Raw genomic sequence first — 17,165 nt, 5'->3', positions numbered from 1 at the left:
ATGTTTGATAATAGCACACTGGCCCGCTAAGAGCACATTTTGTACAATTATATGCAAAGAAACCCAAATTGCCTTGGCTTGTCACGCTACACCAGTCTTCTTATAGCCACCAATGTTTTTAGTAGATACAGAGTCTTTAATTTGACTGCACAAAATGTTTCTTTTTCTCATTCTCCATTTTTGAAAGATTCTTTTTCCTTCTCTTTTGGTAGGGTATTGGTACCTCCCCTCTGCTTTGAAAAGGACGTAGGAAATCTCAGTCCTAAAGGCACTGTGCCCTTTTTTATCGCCGTACGATCAAGGATCCGTCAAGTGTCCCCCACTGCCCAAACATCTCCTCCACAATGTAGAGGAAACACAAACCACTGTTACAGGTTCACCTGGAGGACAACAGTGTAAAGAATGTCATTAAACTCCTGAAAACTCCGAGCCATAATGACACCGACTTTACTCAGCTTTCCCTTCTGGAGGGATTCTAACCCTTCAATGACCTGTTGACACCCTTCCACCCTACACAGGTCTCATCACAGTCCTACTCCTGTCCCCAGAGACCTGAAGTGCCGTTTTGCTCAGCCTCCTTGGTAAAGACATGGTAAATCAATGGTTCTAACCTCGAGGTAAGACTAATACTTATTACAGTATATATTATTTGCACCATCTGGCAATGTTCTTTTCTACAACACTTATAAAAAGTGACTATGACTTTATCACCCAGAAGTTCTACCCCTAGGTATACAGTGTAAAAAAAAAAAAAAAACCTCTCATATACGTTATTCCAGAACACAGACAAGCATGTGCTTGATAGAATCATTCATAACAGCCCAAAACTAAATAACCCAAACTCCCAACAATAGTAGATCTGATAGAGGAATAGTCTCATAAGGAAATTCTAAACAGCAGTGAAAATGAAAGCTTACTGTTAGTCATAATGTGGAGGAATCTTAGAAATAACACTCAGCAAATGAAACCAGACACAAAAGAATACATACATTATTCCCTTTATATAACGTTGAAAAAAAAATCACCAAAACTAAACTATTTTTCTTAGAGATGCATGCAGAGGTGGGTTAAGTATAAAGAATAGCAAAGAAGTGAATAAAATCAGGTTAGTGATTACTATAAACTCTAGGTGTGCGGGAGAGGATTGTCATCAGTAAGGGCATGCAACAGGCTTTCGGAGTCCCAGCAAAACCTGACAGGTAGTTACCGGTGTTCACTTTATAATTTCTTAGAAGCTGTACATTTACGCCTTATGTACTTTCTATGTATGTGCTTCACATAAGAAAAAGTTTTTTCAAGTTTTAAAGTACTTACTAATCAGGAAGGAAAATACCAGACAATTAGCACCAAGGACGTCCAATTCTTTAACTCAAGAGAGTGAACGATAATGAAAACAACAGTATTATATCTGGAGGAGGAGGAGAAGAGAGCACAGTGACTAAAACAGTATCAGCAATGATAACTCTACAGCACACAACCTTGACTGAGGGATCCTCTATGCCTGGCAACGAGCCAAAGACTTCACATGGATTAGATTCTTTAATCATCTCAATGTTGCCACAGTGCTGATACCCACATGTTATCAGTTAGCCTCTGCTGCATAAGAAACCATCCCCAGCTCCGTGACTCAAAAAAAAAAAAAAGCATGATTTTTTTTCCCCCTCACATTTGTGCGGGTCAGCCGGCAATTCCTCTGCTGCTTCCCTTGAGCTCACTCACACACTACCTTCAGCTGGAGAGTGAGAAGGGCTGGAAGATTCACCCTGGCCTCACTCTTATCGTCTGGCATTTAGTGCCAGCTGTCAGCTGGAGCTCCTCTGTTCCCTGCAAGGCCTCTTGAACTCTCCTTTATGACAGGGTGGCTTCCTTACATGAAGCTCTCCAAGCAGGATTCAAAAGAGGCAAATGAAGAGGCTGCAAGGACTCTTGGGGCCTCAGCCTTGAAATGTGCCTGATGCCATTTCTGCCACGTTCAGGCGGGTGGAGAAACAGTCTCTACTGATGGATGGAAGCAGCAAGAAAGCTCACACTGAAGAGAGGCATGGGATGCGAGCAATCTGGTAGATTGGATAGTCCACCACACAAGGAGGGAACGACCTCAGGCGTGCCACAGAAGAACAGATATTAAAGCCAGACAGATTATCTTAGAAAATGCCATGCTTGATCACGGAGTGATGACTTTACTAAAGGAAATTAAACAGAAAATATACTGAATAAACTCTGGCTAAGATATGATTTTTGATAGATGAGACGTTTATAAAGAAAGGGGAAAAGCCCAAGAAATATTCACAGGATACTGAAAGGATTTGTTCAAATCATCATATTTCACATCCCAGAATTTGAATTTGAAAGGGTTTTAGCAAACACTCAAAAATAAGAACTACTGATGAAATACATGTTAATAAGGCACTTTTTTTTAGTGTGTTTTAGTAAAGAGGTGTGGAATGGGAATGTCCTTGGGCCAATGAATCACTTGACTTCTCTGGTCCTGTTTCTTTGCATAAAAAATAAGCATTAAATGACTGAAGGGCTCTTTTTAGTTCTAAAAATTATGGGGTTGCATTTCAAAATACCTTCAATGTACCATAAAAGAAAAAAATGAAAATCCCATTAGCACACGATATAATAAGCATGGGGTCAAAAATGCATAAAATTACATAAAATAGATTAGTGGTTGCCTAGGAAATGGGGAGTGACTGCTAATGGTTATGGGATTTTTTTTAGGGTGATGAAAATGTTCTAAAATTGATTGTGGTAAGGGCTGCACAACTCTGTGAATATAGTAAAAACCACTGAATCGTGCACTTTAAATGGTTGAATTGTACGGTATGTGGGTTATAGCTCAATAAAGATGCCCAGTCACACAGACAACTGGTAGGCATCACTGAAGAAGGAATCCCTTTTGGTGAGGAAAGACTGCTGGGGATACATGGACACTTTTATTTAACTGAATCCCTATATGTACCAGTCAGGTAAAGGTTTTTCCCTCCAGTTAACAGATGAGGAAACTGAGGTGCATCAACATTTCGTGGCTTCCCTGACACTGCGGCCAGTTAATAACATTCTTTAGGGAAAATCCCAAAGCACAACCATGTTGGAGCATCTCAGAGTAAGAAATTTTCAGGTAACTATGCGGGAAACAAGAACCATTTGTGAAACTGTATTCTAATTAGCTAAGTGAGGCAAAGTCACAGGGAGCAGAGATTTAGGCTAGAAAAGGGGTAACTAGTAAAATTGCGCCAATGCTGTAATCCATCTTGATGAATGAGCTGAGAGGGAAAGAAAGGAGCACGCATGTAAGAGCACAGAAGTGGTGTGGCTGCCAGATCGATCCAGGCAGAGAGAGCAGGCCTGAAAGGAAAGAAAGCTAGACAGATAAGAAATGGAATCAGCTTCCAGAGGATCATGGGCACAGAGCCCATAACTCCAGATAAAGCCTTAGGCAAGGGGAAGGCCGAAGCAGACTGGGAAAGCAGTAGCAGAAATTTGATACAAGTTTATAATAGGATCTAGCAAAAAGGCATATAAAGAAAAAGGGCTTGGTCTAGTTTGAGAGGCAAAGGAAAGGGTGTCCACCCAGGAGCAGGGAAGTTGGTGAAATTCAAAAACGACTACGCTATCCACTCAACTGGGAACTCGAAGTTTTTGAACAATTTTCAGACAGACGTAGAATGGAATTCAAAAGAGAGTCACAGATACCTAGGAATTTGGAATAATGATTCACAAAACAAAAAGCTTATACATCCCCTCACTACTGCATGGGCCAGGTAACAGATCATAAATGTGAGATGAGAGAAGAGGTTTGACCCCTCAGTAAAACTAACCACTTCCCCTATATGCGAAGCAGGGAGAAATGTATTTCCTTGCCCACGTATTTGCCCACAAGACAAAAAAAATGAAATAGATCACAAGAAAAATCTCCTGTTTTAAAATACAACTTTTTATTATGTTCATAACTCAGGGGCAAAGGAACCTTTTCTTTATGCAACAAAGAAAAGGGGGATGACTCTTTCCTTTACATGGCCCTAACAAGCCACAGGTAAGCCAAATCTCAGAGAAGCAAGTCAGTCTCCCACATTGTGAGTGCCTACACTTGAGCATTCATAACAGAGATGTTTACATTTACTTGGCTTGAAACATTTCTCTTTACAATTTCTCTTTTTTTTTTTAATTGGGGTAACATTGGTTTATAACATTATATAAATTTCAAGTGTACATCATTATATTTGGATTTCTGTGTAGATTACATCATGTTCACCACCCAAAGACTAATTACAGTCCATCACCACACACATGCCACACACCCTTTCGCCCTCCTCCCTCCCCGCTTCCCCTCTGGTGACCACCAAGCCAACCTCTGTCTCTCTGTGATTGTTTGTCGTTGTTTTTATCTTCTACTTATGAGTGAGATCATACAGTATTTGACTTTCTCCCTCTGACTTATTTCACTTAGCGTAATACCCTCAAGGTCTATCCATGTTGTCACAAATGGCCAGATTTCATCATTTCTTATGGCTGAGTAGTATTCCATTGTGTATATATACATCTTCTTTATCCATTCGTCCCTTGATGGGCACCTAGGTTGTTTCCAAGTCTTGGCTATTGTGAATAAGGCTGTGATGAACAGAGAGGTGCACACATCTTTAAGAATTTATGGTTTCATATTCTTTGGATAAACACTCAGCAGTGGGATAGCTGGATGATATGATAGCTTTATTCTTAATTTTCTGAGGAATCTCCATACTCCACACAGTGGTTTTCACTTTGTTGATGGTTTCCTTTGCTGTGCAGAAGCTTTTTTGTTTGACATAGTCCCATTTGTTTATTTTTTTCTTTTGTTTCCCTTGCCTGGTCAGACAGAGTATTTGAAAATATGCTGCTAAGACCAATGCTGAAGAGCCTACTGCCTATGCTTTCTTCTAGAAGCTTCACGGTTTCAGTTCTTACATTCAAGTCTTTAATCCATTTTGAGTTAATTTTTGTGTATGGTGTATGATAATGGTCTACTTTCATTCTTTCACATGTGGCTGTCCATTTTCCCAACACCATTTACTGAAGAGACTTTCCTTTCTCCATTGTATGTTCTTGGCTCCCTTGTCGAAAATTAGCTGTCCACAGATGTGTGGGTTTATATCTGGGCTCTCAATTCTGTTCCATTGATCTGGGTATCTGTTTTTGTGCCAGTACCATGCTGATTTGGTTACTATGGCTTTGTAGTATATTTTGAAATCAGGGAGTGTGATACCTCCAGCTTTGTTCTTTTTCTCCAGATTCCTTTGGCTATTCAGGGTCCTTTGTTGTTGCATACGAATTTTAGGATTCTCTGTTCTATTTCTGTGAAAAATGTTGTTGGAAAGCATTACATGGCTCAAATGGAGTAAGAATTTGTTTAGTGGACATTTTGTCTTAGATTCAATACAATTTATCCAGCTAACAGCACTAACAAGCACTACATATATAATGTGCCTACTACATGCAGGGTTATGAAATGGAGGAAAAGACGTTCAAACAAGATGCAGTCCCCACTCTCAAGGATCATCCAGGAGCTGACACAGGACAGGTGGATCAGTAGTTAAAATACAGGGATAAAGTGGAAATCATAATAAATGAGGCACAAAATGCAATGAAAGGATAATATACACATCATCATAAACTACATCTGTTATGCTCCTTCTGGTTAAAAAAAAGAGTCATGGGGAGCCGGCTCATTGGTGCAGTGGTTAAGCTCGCATGTTCTACTTTGGCGGCCCAGGGTTTGCTGGTTCAGATCCCGGGTGCGGACCTGCACACTGCTTGGCAAGCCATGCTGTGGCAAGCATCCCACACATAATGTAGAGGAAGATGGGCACAGATGTTAGCTCAGGGCCAGTCTTCCTCAGCAAAAAGAGGAGGATTGGCAGCAGTTAGCTCAGGGCTAATCTTCCTCAAAAAAAAAAAAAAGTCAATTCGGCTGTTTTATGGTCAGTCACACCACACCAAGGAGATCAAAGGTTCCTATGAGACATCACATAAGAATGGATCATTCAGGGAAATTGTGTTAGGAAGACTGTTTCTGAATTTTCACAGGAAATACACCAACAATTGGATCAACACTCTGAGTTCTTCTAAGTAACAGGCTCAGCTAAGAAAAAAGATACGGGCAACACTGATGAGTCCTTACCTCGGATGAACAGAATTCCCTCGACTCCCTGATCGCCAATGTTTTTTCATCTCCTGAAGTAACAAAGTGATACCTCCCCGCCCCACCCCAGTCAAGGTTTGGTCCTTCTGGATAGCAAGCAAGGAACGAAGGAACGCAGTCACTGACACAGCACTTAAAAAATTAATCTGAGTTACCAGATTATGATCATTCACGAATGGCCCATAACCTTCTAAGGCAACATTTAATGGCAGTTTTAGTACATACTAATTCAAACTAAAGGGGAAAGAAAAGGACTTTGTCTCTTACTCTCAGTGACGCTTAAGAGGACCAAACCATCGTGAAGAGATGGTGAAGGGGAGGGGAGGGACCTGACTAACCAGTTAATACGACACATCACAGCCAAGAATCCATCTCTTACAAAGTGTGAAGCCCTGCAGTGGTCATCATGATGTTACTATATTTATTTTGGAGAGGTCGTTTCAAGGAACTGCCAAAGCACTTTTCCAAAAGAGGGGGGAGTGCACGGCAAGCAGGAGGATATAGCAAACTCCAAAAGAATAAATAAGCCAAGGGGTGCTGGACCCACTTCCAACGTGTGTGTGGAGGCGCTCCTGCACAAACAAGCAGTTCTCAGACACCAGCAGGTCACCAGGGTGTCAGAGAATCAAACGCAATTCTGACACTCTCTAGCCCAAGACAGACTCAGATTCCACAGGTAAAGGGCTCAGTCCCACAAGACGATCCTCTGCTTGAGATGCTGGTCCCAAGTCCAGGTTGTGACCTGTGCTTCTGACAGCCTGGCTAGAAATCAGAGGTTCCCACAACCCCCTGCAGGTTCGACTAATTTGCTAAAAGGGCTCATAGAACTCAAAGGAACACTTAGATTTACCAGTTTACTAAAGGATATGATAAAGGATACAGACGAACATCCAGACGGAAGAGATGTATAGGGCAAGGTGTGAGGGAAGGGGCGCAGGGCTTCCACGCCCTCTCCAGGTGCACCACTCTCCCAGCGCCTCCATGTGTTCACTTTCAGATTAAAATTGTGTAATTTAGCGACTTTCATATAAGTGTGTGTCTCCACCTAGATCAGCCTGCATTCCAAAGTGTTGATTGCTCCTGTAAGAGCAGCCTTACATCTTCCAAATAAATCCTCTCTCACATTTAGATTTCTCACACATACGAAATTCACACTGTTTCCAACTGGCTGACCAAAAATTTAAGTGAGAAGCAAGATGGAAAAAACTGAGAGGAGATTCCTTAGCAACTCACAAACAGCTGTGCAAAAACAAACAGAGCCCATGCTGATCGCCACATTTTAGCCCCACAAACTGAACTAAATATTAAAATCTAGTATTAATCCAGATGAAGAACTACAAGTACAAGGCCAATTTTGAAAACTTTCTGAATCGCCCTACTGTTTAAGGAACAAGAGACACCATTAGTGCCCAACACAAAACGCTCGGCTCCCATGGTCTGCAGTTACATCTGATTAAACGCTCAAGTCTAAGGAGTCTGCCCTCTTCGTGAAGAGGAAAGGCAGAGCTCTCTCAGAGCCACTTCTTTAAGCTGCTCTTTTCGACATTCTTTAAATTTTATTTTTACTGTTTACCAGCAACCTAGGTAAGAGGCTGAACTGACATTCCTAGCATTTGTTTAATATGGGAATGTACAGCGATGCCAAGCAGTGGCTTGCGGGTCACACACGAGCCACTCCACTCGCTAACCACAGCATCCTACAAAAGACACTCTTCTTTCATTGTGACTAGGCTCTTCAAAGAAGTTCTAGCAGTGTGCTTGTGTTGCTGACTAGCTGGTTCCTTGGGATAAACACTACCTGCTAAGTACTTATTCAGTGCATCACCTCAAGAGTTCTCAGAGTCGGAAATCTCTCTTTGTGACATGTGATCAAAAGGAACACTCAAGGAAAAGGGAATGTAGGAACCCTATAGGATACTCCCAAACACGAATCCCAAAGTTCAGCATGAGAGACAACAGCATTCCTTCAGTTCCTGGACTTTCAGGAAACAAGCAACAGCTCCCAAGCGTCCACACAAAATGGCATGAACCATTCCCTTAAGTTCCCAGGGCAATTTTCTGAGGTAGCTCTGCGGTCCCAGCAGCCTCTGTGCTACCACTTCCTCGGCGTCCTACTCCCAGCCAAGGGTCCGGCTTTTTACCCAGATGTGTATAATAAAAGGAAAGGAGATACTTCCTCCATCCATGTCACGGTTCACTAACATCAGCACCAGCATGGGCTGACCCTGACCTGGTACCACTGCCTCCTTTTCCCTCTGGAGAGCATCTTGCACAGCCTGGAACTCCTGGCTGACAACTCACCAAAGACTTCTTTTAAGAAAGAATATCTCGTATACACAGGTTAAAGCAATTTAACATTCAAATGCTACATTACTAGAGTAGACTTTGAAAGCGTAATTTCAAAAACTTTCCAACACTTTACTTTTTACAAAAGCAGCTCTAAAATAATGAGAAATGCCTCTGATGTGCCAGGCACCAGGCTAGGGGCTCTGCACAGATTATCCCATTTAACCTTAAAAACAGCCCTGAGCCAGGCAGCTATTCTGATTTCACAAATAATGAAACCGAAGCACAGACAGGTGACACACGTGGGCCCAGTTTACACAGGTATGTCAGTGCTGGGATTCAGACTGCTGTCCAAAGTTCCTGCCTGTCTACTATAAACAGGGCAAAGAAGCACTGTGGAGTCCTAAATCTGTAATCTCAGCCCCCTAATTTATTGTCTGGCTGTGTGACCTCTCTATGCCTCAGTTTCTTCATTTGCCAAGGGGGGTAATAATCACAGGACCTACTTCATGTAATACACACTCCTCTATATCCAAGCTACTAACACTTTTGAAGTGGAAGAAATTTAGATCGAGTTATAGCATCATGCTGCCCTTGGAGTACACTGTTAGGATGAAGCTGAGTGCTAAACAAGAATCATGCCAATACACTTTAAGTGTTTCATTTGCAAAAGCAGAGAAGGACCACAAACAAAAAGACATCACAGGCATAAATCAACAGAGTGCCGGGACCAAATGCTATAAGACCCTCAAGAAGAGACCTTAAATATCAGTCAGCAAGTCCAGCAACCCACACTCCATCAAGTACGCAAGCTACTATCCTAACATAAGCAAGTAAATTTTTTTAAAAGGATTTCATACTCATCAAATCATTAAAAATAAAATAAAGCAAAAAAGTGAACAAAAATACATATGAAAAGGCTGGAAGAATTTTAGGGAAGCTCAGTAATCTAGAGAGCAGAAAGTCAGTCAAGGGCCATCCCCGGTGGCCTAGTGGCTAAGTTCGGCACACTCCACTTCAGCGGCCCGTGTTTGGCTCCTGGGCGTAGACCTACACCACTCGTCAGTGGCCATGCTGTGGCAGTGGCTCACATACAAAAAAAAGAGGAAGATTGGAAGCGGATGTTAGCTCAGGGCAAATCTTCCTCAGTAAAACAAAGATTAATGAAAAATATAAATAATTAAGTCAAGACTTAAGGGTGGGCCTGACCTGCACACAACAAGAACACGAGGTGGGAAGGGATGGCTGGGTGTCTGCCCAAGAGAAACGGCTGGCGCGCCAGAATTTGGAGACCATTCTGGGTAGCTGGCCCTGTGGGTGATGGCCGCCTGGCTTGGAATCACAGGGTGCTGCCCTGTGGCAAGACTCCTCTCATCCTGGCCCTGTGAATAACTAAGAGCAAAGGCTTGAGTGCTGAGGATGGCAAACGGACTCAACTAAAGGTTCCCTTCCTATGCCAACAGCCTGTGATTTTAACTATGAAAAAGGAAGGAAGGCAGGTGAGACAAAGGACCAATGTTTCTTTTTCTTGGCCTTTGAACTGAGAGTCTCTGCCTTGCAGATGGGTTATGTTGCACATATTCACCTGCTAGTCAGAGCTGGAAGCTCACAATGCATCTCTGCAAGCACAGGAGCAACACTCCATGTCGGGACTGAGTTCTCAAGAAAGCCTACAGAAGTCCACAGCGTAAACATGTCTTCTCAAAGCTTTCCAGCGGCTGACCATTGTTACAGAACAAAGTACAAACTCCTTCGCTTTGGGTTCGGGGCTCTCCCAACCCGGGCATAGTGTAATAACATCATCAACGTTTTTGTAGGTTTTGACGGCTTATAAAGTGCTTCTCGTCTGTCATGCCACCCACACAACTGCCCAGTGAGCAATCAGCTACTGCAAACTGAACTTTAGAAAGGCGACACACCACGTAAAGCAGCAGAGCCACACCTTCGGTCCCAGCCTCTCTGGCTGCAAGTCCAATACTCTGTCTAAGCCCTGCCCCACAACCGCCCCAGTGGCCTTTCTGACGTCAGGTGCCACACCCACAGGCCCGGGCACCCATGTTCCAGCCCGGGTGAGTCATGGCTCTGCATCAGGCCTTCACTGTGCCCAGCACCTTTCTCTGGCTATCAACGTCTTCCTCAGCCTCAAATGCCACAACTCTCGGAAGCCCTTTCACCCACTACCTGGGCAAAATCAAAACTGCTTCTCCAAAGCATTTTGTCTCTGCTCTTTCACTAGATTACTAAGCCCCCTGTGGTAATAAACCACAATATTCACCATCTGAGGGACCCTCGTGTCCCTTGGAACACCCACCACAGTTCTGCTGCACAATAGGTACTCCATGTGCACTTGTCTGGCGAAGCAGCATGACCCTATTCTAACTGCTTTTTATTAGAAAATGATTCAAAGTTTCAAGTCAGGATATGTAGAGCACATCTATGCTTTGGAAGCAACCTCATCCCTACTCCCACAACCTCCAGTCAGGAAAATGAGGGGAGGGAGCAGCTTGTGTGTCAGAACAGAGAGAAACAAGCCCACAAGCGTTAAGAATTACTGGGGCAATGGTCAAGCATATGGATTCCTAGGCTCACGGCAGACCTGTTAATGCATAATCTCCAGGTGGAAGGGCCTGGGGGTCTGACTGCTTAACAAGGGCTCCCAGCTAATTCTCTCGATCAAGCAAGTTTGGGAAACGCTGGGTTTGATCACTGGGTCTCAGTCCTGGCTGCACATCAGAATCACCAGGGAGAAGCCAGGTATGCCTTAGCTGGGCTGGAGCCAGGGTTGAGGCATGCATTCTTAACACGAGGGACACAGTCCACAAGTGGGTGAAAACCGATGGAGCAGTGTTTAAAGGGTCTCAGTTATTACGATGGCTTGTGGCCCACAACACACCTGCGGCATTAAAATTTCATGAGGGAAGGTGCAATTAGGAAAGATATGCCTAAAGAGTCTGGGAAGGGCAGGGCATGCAAGGTGGTGATCACGAAAACAAGGCTGAGGAGCACTGGGTTAAAGTGACAAAGTGAGTAACTCTTGACATTTGCACCAAGGAAGAGTCCTGCTCCCCCACATGCTGGTCCTACGGCTGCTTTGAACAGAGTAAAGACTTGCTAGCTGAGGAGCAGGTCGAACATGGCAGGGGCCTGAATGTCGGAGCCTGACCGTTCAGAACAGTGCGCCTTATCAAACACAAACTGTTACTATTGCCCCCGGCAACTGCTGGGGGTCTTTATTCTCCTTCTGCAGTCTTGAGCCAGGGTGCAGAGGGATAGCCTTCCTTATTTCAAGCTGACTTGCAAGGACAGGGGAGGTTCTTAAATCCTAAAAATAAATCAAAATGAGGCTCTAGGTTGGAAGGAAGTGTGGCCTCTTTAGGGTTTTTTAAATCCAGATGTATTTCACAAGTGGGCCCCTCCCAAGGCACGTGGACCGGCCAGCTATGGTGATCAGGAGTGCCAAAAGAGAGATGGATGTGTGACCTGGAAGAGAAACAAACATACCTGAGCAAGCAAAGGTGTAGGCAGAGAGCTGGCAGGAGGCGGTGGCAGCCCCAGAGGCCATGAGAAAGGAGGCCCCGATCTGGAGTGCCCTTTGACACTGATGGAGAGAACGATCATCACAGGCGATGAAGGAGAGGACAGGGAACTGGGCTTCCTCTGCTTGAAAAACCCTTCAGGACACTCAGCCAGTAAGTTACTAGGATGGGCAGAAGCCAGCAATGACTAGAGAAGGAAAGTTGAAAGAGCCTAGCAACAGAGGAGGAAGCCAACAGATGAGTACACACCACGACAGCACAGAAAGTACAATCAAAAGAATAGCAAATTCATAATTTGAGAGCTGGAGAATAGCTTAAAGCCTATTTAGTCTATGCTCCTAAAGGCTGGCCCATCCCATGTCCCCTTGCAAACCAGTTCTTGCCCCTGCAAACAGCTTCTCAGTCTGCTGCATAGGCATCACATTCCTGGACAGCATCCTCAGATGTCTGACCCAGCAGGCATGCAGCGGGGCCAATGAATGTCGGTTTATAAAGCTCCCCAGGTGATTCGGAGGAGCAGCCTAGTCTGGGAGACACAGTTTTAGACCTGGTTTCAGAGTTACGGAAACGAGCTGGTTAGAGGACAGCGCTGACACCAGAACCCAGCTCCCTTCCTCCTCATGTGACAGTCTGCCAGCTCCTCACTGACTGCCACTCTCTCTGTTTCGGAATGCTGACATTGTACAATTTCTAGCGCTACTGCCTAAAGAACACTTTTTTTCTGAAGCCACTATCAACTTTGGAGAGCTCCCTACCCTGTTTCTGGACCTCCAGGAAAAGAAAGCACATCTATAATATTTACAAGACTCCCTATCTTCCACACCAATGGCTTGTCTGCCAACTCCTAGTGTTAATTTTCAAAACAGCATAAATAGAGAGAGCTCACTGAACGGCAGAGGGAGAGGCCAACATGGCATCCCTGTTCCCCAGCCTAAGAGGACTGACTGGGTGCCCAAATTAGCCGGCTTCTATATAGTCACATTTTTAAGGTAAGGCAGCCAAATTTTAGAAGCTGGACACTTTTCAAAGATTTCTGCCTCTACATAGACCCACAAAACTCCACATCCAAAGTGCGTCCCTCCCCGATGGCAGAGTCAGGATTTGGAACCTACCGTCATTGTGAACTGTACCTAAGAACCACACAAATCAAAAGTCCAAGGAAAATTTCACACTGTTTCCCATGTATGGTTGCCAGGCAAAAATGAGTACTGCACAGGACACTGGAACACGCTCGGTACAGAATAACCAGAACAACACGGCTAGTGACGAGACCTGGGCAGACCCCGTGAAGAACTGAAAGGGAGTCAGGAGAGAAGATTTGCAGAGAACATCAAATGCCCTATGAATATCTGCAGGCCTGTCACATGGTCAAAGAACCAGACGTGCTCAGTGTGGCCCAATAACGGGAAACTAAAGAAAGAAAAATGTCCTTCTATCTGTTGAACTAAAACGTGACAGAGTCCCCTGGGTATACAGTGACTTCTCTGTTCCAGCTCAGGCCAGATGACTACTGAGTACGATTTTATGAAGAGAACCGATGAATCAGATGGGTGGTTAATCTAGAAAGTGCCTTCTTGACCCTAAAACTCGGCAAGTTTAATCTCCCTGCACATTCTCTTTCTCCCGCTCAAAACTTACCAAGGTTCTCAGCTAACAGCTTGTGATATGCACTTGGCCTATAATTAACTAGCACCAAGTACAGTATTTGTCAGAAGCAGCAAAGCAATCTACAGGTTATCTGGGGTCAGAAGACGGCATTCCAAAATTCCAGTTAGAACACGAAGGCGCATCCGTTGGTGAGTCAGAAGAAAAGAAGGAAGCACTAACAGAGTCAGGTCGCAAACCCACAGCACCACTTTTCCTGGATACTGGAAGGAAGGAGAAAAAAGAGTTTGGCGAGACATTATCATCACCTTGGCTTTTTCCCGAGGTTGCGTGCTGCAACGTACTGAGTTCTTCGTGAGAGGATTCATGGCCTCCTTCACGAGTTACAAAGAACTTTGATTCCTATCAGTATTTTCCACGCTAATAGAAGCTTCTTGTTCTATTTTTAAAGTTAAAAAACAAGTCTCAGAGACGAGAACCACATTATGAGTGCAATGACATATGTGAATGAAGTGCTATGATGTCTCAGACCAAGAACAGACCACCACGGCTTTAACTCTGGCAGGATAGGATCACAGTGAGGATCAGGGGAAATGGAGAATTCGGAAAACCTTCCAAATTTTGTTTGAACTGGGGAGATGCAGCCCAGCATCCAATCTATTTGTGTGTATTTGTGATGGCGGAGCTGGGAGAGCCAGAGGATGCATCACATGACAGCGCTTGCCCAAACACCCCTTCTAGCACCCGGGAGCTCACACCCTAACAGCGCCCAGCCTTCCCTGCTGATGGGAACAAGCTCGCATCTCCCAGGAATACATATGCGGGTTAAATGTCTGCAAGAACAAGAAGTCACAGAGAATGAATTCTTTGTGTGGCCATTCTTCCCTCGCATTATGAAGAAGCATAAGATACCAGGACCAGGAATGGAAAAACTGGAGAGAGAATTAAGTTACAGTCAATGAGATTTCAATACTTTGCCTAGGAGAGATGAGGTGGCCATTTGTCTGATAATCCTGAGTGAACCATAATCAAAATGTGAACCAACCGCTCCACTGTCCACGTGTCTGGTCAGACCCGGCTCCTGCCTGGCAACCATATAGATGAGCCCTGAAAACTCGCCCTACCTTGCAACCTTTAGGAAGACACATTTCGGTGCTCAAAGGCACTTACGAGGATAACGGAAATGCCAACAGTGCTCCTGGTTCTCAAAACGCCGAAGCTGCCTTCCCTGGTTAGGCTACAGCAGGACTGATGGAATAAACTCACCTTATTGCTCCCTGACCTCTTCCATTCCAAAAGTGTACTTCATTCAAGCGTACTTTCTCTGGCTTTTTGTGGGCCTCTCTTTTAGTGTGGCCCATCTGCTTACACATCAAGAGGCAAGTTTAAACCACATGCCATGGTCTCTTTCTGGCATCTGAGCCTTGGCTATTTGCTGGATCCTCTCCAGCTCCTCTTCAATTTTCCTCCCTTGATAGCCCTGTTCTCTGTGTCAAGGATCTGTGCTCCCTACAAGCCACCCGACACCTGAACAACAGACAAGCAGTTCTTACAGGACCGAGAAATATACAGCTGGGGTAAGAACAAAGAGAAACCATCTTTCAGTTCACGGTGAGTGCAGTAATTGTATTTTCTTTAACAAGTTTTATTTCAACACAATCACTGACAAAACCTAAATGTTTTTGACCAGTCCCATTCAAAAAGGAAAAGAACAGAACAATCTCACAACATAAAAAAATACATACATAAATTTTTAAGCCTAGCATTAGAAGGCAAAGCATTAACCTTGACACCTTTCTAAGACTTTATAAAATCAGCCTCGCGATGCAGCACTGATAACATGGGCCAGAGCACCTACTGAAAAATGCCCCCTTTACAGGCATCTTTAATAGTGCAGGAATCTGCACAGAATCTGTGGAAGGCTACCAAGGCACCATAACCCAGGAAAGAGTAGAGAGAATGTATTAAGAAGAGAAAAGCAAGTGATTACTTCTCAGATAGTAATCGGGACCATCCAATATTCTCAGGGTAAATGAGGATACAAACTGGAGAGAGGCCGCCGTCATCAACCCTGTGCCCCTCATGTGCAGTGGGGGCCCTCGGTGACAAGCACGACGGAGTCCCTGAGCCCGGCCACTTAGCTGTTAGGCATGGAAGGCACAGTACCAAAGGTCCAGGATGCTCTGAAGTTATTTTAAGATCAAAAGAAAAACATGAACATAATAATAATGAATCCTGCCTGAACTATATTTGTCTAACTCAGTCATAAAATATAACTGGTAATATTTTTATGAAGGAAGGGGCCCATGGAGGCCAAATGCCTATGCTAGGGCCCAGGAGAGTTGTACTCGGCTCTGTCCAGAGAGAAAAAGCAGATGTTAGCAAAGCAAGCTGCTCCGGGTCCAAGACAAACACACGGGAACCCACAGGGCATTCACATGATGCCCAGCCATTAACACAAAGGATTTTCTGCAGTCAAAGCTGAACAGTGATCTCTGCCTATTACAACAGGCACAAAGTAAAGGAAAAAATAATCATCTTTGCTTTCAGTTCTTCAAAGAAAGCTTGGTGCAGGTGACAGATTCTTAAGTGTTCTCAGAATGAGAGAGAGAAAACAAGCTCTGACACCTGGAGAAAGAATGAACTGGTCAACAGATCCTTAAGGAGATCCTTCTAGGTGGCTGCCGCTGTGGGAGACAAGAGCCCACAGGGCCTGTAATAACGGTGTTGACACTTTAGTGGGCTGCCTTGTTCTTCCCTCCCCTGGTCATAGCGACTTGACTTTAAAAAAATTTTTTTACCAAATTGTGATTTTACTTTATGTACATTTCAATGTCTTGCCTTTTTCATATAATATTACATCATGAACAATTTCCTACATCCTAAATAGAGCATCTGGAATTCACCAAGGTATGTGATAACACTTCTTATGGTATCTTGGACAAAAAGGAGGGCCTGGGCTGAAGGATAAAATGGGGAAAATCAAAACTGGTTGAACAAAGTCAACTCAAGAATGCCGATCAGTAAGCTCATTATCCACCTGCTGCAATGACTATGGGGTATGATGCAGGGCTTCACACTGTTCAATATTTTAACTAATGAATTTAAGACACTGACATTCATCACATAGTGTACCTACTATGTGCAAAGCTCCCTACTAGCTGCTTTACATGCATGGACTCATCTTACCCTTATAACAAGCTTGTGTGAGAGAGATTTTTCCACTTTATACCAAGGAAACAGAATGGAGATGGAAGTTCAGAGAGGGTGAGTAATTTGCTGAAGGTCCTACAACTAGCCAATAGCTGAACAGTAGTCTAAATTCAGTCTCCAGCTCCTACCTTCTCTCCATTTGATGACACGTTTATTTCATTTTCAGGGTTCTTGAAACCAACCAGTAAGTCATATGAAAACCAAGTGGAAAAAGATCTCTTTAAAGGCAGCTAAAGTAGAGCTAATGTGCTAATCGAAGGAGATTAAATTGTGAAGTCTTGCATTTGGATCCACAAACCTAAAATTCTGTACAGACTAATGGAGGCTTGGCCCAAGGCGACATG

General features: G+C 43.9%; 1 protein-coding gene across 6 annotated transcripts in view; it reads right to left on the bottom strand.

The window, feature by feature from the left end:
• LRRC1 (leucine rich repeat containing 1) overlaps window positions 1-17,165 on the bottom strand; it is a 126,790-nt gene that overhangs the window by 86,935 nt on the left and 22,690 nt on the right. Inside the window, exon 1 of one of the 6 annotated variants that reach the window (XM_070586244.1) lies at window positions 14,875-14,984. The exons of the other annotated variants lie outside the window; for them this stretch is intronic. The gene's annotated coding sequence lies outside the window, so the exon portion shown is untranslated. Of the gene's footprint in view, window positions 1-14,874; window positions 14,985-17,165 lie in introns of those variants that run through there. 6 annotated transcript variants of the gene reach the window in all.

The sequence above is a fragment of the Equus przewalskii genome, chromosome 19 (genome assembly GCF_037783145.1).
Source record: "Equus przewalskii isolate Varuska chromosome 19, EquPr2, whole genome shotgun sequence".
Classification (NCBI taxonomy): Eukaryota; Metazoa; Chordata; class Mammalia; order Perissodactyla; family Equidae; genus Equus; species Equus przewalskii.
The sequence above is the reverse complement of the archived record's forward strand: the minus strand, read 5'-3'. Positions and strand labels throughout refer to the sequence as shown.